This window comes from Fukomys damarensis, unplaced genomic scaffold (genome assembly GCF_012274545.1).
Source record: "Fukomys damarensis isolate Sample0158 unplaced genomic scaffold, DMR_v1.0_HiC HiC_scaffold_39, whole genome shotgun sequence".
NCBI classification, from domain to species: domain Eukaryota; kingdom Metazoa; phylum Chordata; class Mammalia; order Rodentia; family Bathyergidae; genus Fukomys; species Fukomys damarensis.
The window spans coordinates 631,808-633,048 of NW_022900951.1; the positions used below are offsets into that span (position 1 = coordinate 631,808).

Genomic DNA, 1,241 nt, shown 5'->3' on the forward strand with positions numbered 1-1,241 from the left:
GGCTGCCGGGCGCAGTGCACGTTCCGGGGAACCGCACGGGGTCATCCGGGTTGCAACACTGCGTCCTCGCCTTGGACAGTGACTGCGGCGTGGTGGGGGGCAGGAAGTGGCTTTGCGTCCCGTCGGCCTCGGTGGCCCTGTGCGGGGCCCAGAACCGGCTCCCCCGAGTGCATTTGACTTGGAGGCACCGGGGGTGAAGCCCAAGACCTCGGCGCCCGGCGGTCCTAGTCCTGTCGCTTCTTATTTTCACACAGGGTCTCCCAAGACGCTAAGCCGCCCAGGCTGGGCTGGAACTCGAGATCCTCCTGCCTCAGCCTCCGGGACAGCTGGGAGCACAGGCGGACGCCACCCCCGCCTCTGAAGTGACTTGAAAACATTCTCCGAGACCCCACGCTCACCGGCCCGGCTGAGGACATCTGGGGACTGGTGTGCTCGTGTCCAGAGCCCGGGTCCCCTCTCTGTCCCCAGCACAGATGTCCAGGTGCGCGGGACGGTGGCCTGGAGGAGGGGCAGGGACCCCCAGACTCTGCTCAGGATTCAATTGCCGGCCGGCGTGGTGCCCTCCACTCAGGAGGCTGAGGCAGGAGGATCCCAGCCCTCAGGAGGCTGAGGCAGGAGGATTGCAGCGAGTTCCAGGCCCGCCTGGGCTACATAGAGAGATGCACGCGGCCGGGAGCTGTGACACCCGTCTCTGTCAGACGCCCCAGCCCTGGAGGACGCCGTGTCCCTAAATCCACTCAGCACGCGATGCCGATTATGGCTGTGATGGAGGAGGACGTGTCCCCTCCCAAAGTCATCCTGTCCGTGAATATTGCGCCCCTAAACTTTGTTCCCGGCTCTCCGCAACACCTGGCTCCTGGGTTGCCCTGGCTGGCAGTTGGCCCGGGTTCTGGCGGGATTCGGGAGCCAAGCAGGAAGCTGATGGAGAATGGGTGTGGTGAGGGCGAGGGCAGGGGCAGCCACTTTGGTGTGCAGAGGAAAAAAAAAAAAAATCACACACAGAGGAGAAAATCCCCGCTCTGCTCAGCCAAGCCAGCCGGGCCTGGCCCACAGCCCCCACAGACCCGGCAGGAAATTGCCCAAGTGTCTCGGTGGGGATCGGCAGTTACAATTGTGTGGAACAGGAACCGGTGGTGGCAGACTGCGGAGAGGAAAGAGGGGCTTGGAAAGGGGCGACCGCGCATTCCAGGAGAGCCGCTGCGCAGGCTGGGCTGGCACAGCCGGTCCCCCGGGTCCCCCGG

At 64.9% G+C, this 1,241-nt stretch overlaps 1 long non-coding RNA gene across 1 annotated transcript in view; it reads left to right on the forward strand.

The window, feature by feature from the left end:
- LOC117284737 overlaps positions 1-992 on the forward strand; it is a 1,491-nt gene extending 499 nt beyond the window's left edge. Inside the window, exon 2 of the long non-coding RNA XR_004515821.1 lies at positions 255-992. This is a non-coding gene — a long non-coding RNA (uncharacterized LOC117284737). The remainder of the gene's footprint in view (positions 1-254) is intronic.
- The last annotated feature ends 249 nt before the right edge of the window (positions 993-1,241 follow it).